The 888-nt window shown below is 50.1% G+C and overlaps 2 non-coding genes across 2 annotated transcripts; both read left to right on the forward strand.

Annotated features, from left to right (window-relative positions):
• The first annotated feature begins 145 nt into the window (after nucleotides 1-145).
• LOC123179346 (5S ribosomal RNA) lies at nucleotides 146-264 on the forward strand. The gene has a single exon (XR_006490297.1). It is a non-coding gene; the product is annotated as a 5S ribosomal RNA (ribosomal RNA).
• Nucleotides 265-565: 301 nt separating this feature from the next.
• On the forward strand, nucleotides 566-684 carry LOC123179345 (5S ribosomal RNA). The gene has a single exon (XR_006490296.1). It is a non-coding gene; the product is annotated as a 5S ribosomal RNA (ribosomal RNA).
• Nucleotides 685-888: the final 204 nt, after the last annotated feature.

The following is an 888-nucleotide window of genomic DNA, read 5'->3' on the forward strand; positions in this document are numbered from 1 at the left end:
CCATGGTAAATAGGCACTGGTGCAGTTGAACCGTGGTAAAACTCGTCTCCGTAGTTGAGCGGGAGCGGCCAAAGGAATGTGCAATCGTGTGTGTAGTGGAGCTGGGAGGGGCAAGCATAAGGGACGAAGACGGGGGTAACATGTCGGATGCGATCATACCAGCACTAAAGCATCGGATCCCATCAGAACTCCGAAGTTAAGCGTGCTTGGGCGAGAGTAGTACTAGGATGGGTGACCTCCTGGGAAGTCCTCGTGTTGCATTCCCTTTTTAATTTTTTTGCACCGCGTGCAAAACAAAACGCACGAGCGCGACGTATGTTTAGCACGTTTTATTATTTTGCACGTTTACGGTAAGTTTTAGCTCGCTGCTCATTATTCACGCGTCTAGCGGCGGCAAGCGTGTTCTGAAAGGGGTCGAAACCATGGTAAATAGGCACTGGTGCAGTTGAACCGTGGTAAAAATCGTCTCCGTAGTTGAGCGGGAGCGGCCAAAGGAATGTGCAATCGTGTGTGTAGTGGAGCTTGGAGGGGCAAGCATAAGGGACGAAGACGGGGGTAACATGTCGGATGCGATCATACCAGCACTAAAGCACCGGATCCCATCAGAACTCCGAAGTTAAGCGTGCTTGGGCGAGAGTAGTACTAGGATGGGTGACCTCCTGGGAAGTCCTCGTGTTGCATTCCCTTTTTAATTTTTTTGCACCGCGCGCAAAACAAAACGCACGAGCGCGACGTATGTTTAGCACGTTTTATTATTTTGCACGTTTACGGTAAGTTTTAGCTCGCTGCTCATTATTCACGCGTCTAGCGGCGGCAAGCGTGTTCTGAAAGGGGTCGAAACCATGGTAAATAGGCACTGGTGCAGTTGAACCATGGTAAAAATCGTCT

The sequence above is a fragment of the Triticum aestivum genome, unplaced genomic scaffold (genome assembly GCF_018294505.1).
Source record: "Triticum aestivum cultivar Chinese Spring unplaced genomic scaffold, IWGSC CS RefSeq v2.1 scaffold107998, whole genome shotgun sequence".
Classification (NCBI taxonomy): domain Eukaryota; kingdom Viridiplantae; phylum Streptophyta; class Magnoliopsida; order Poales; family Poaceae; genus Triticum; species Triticum aestivum.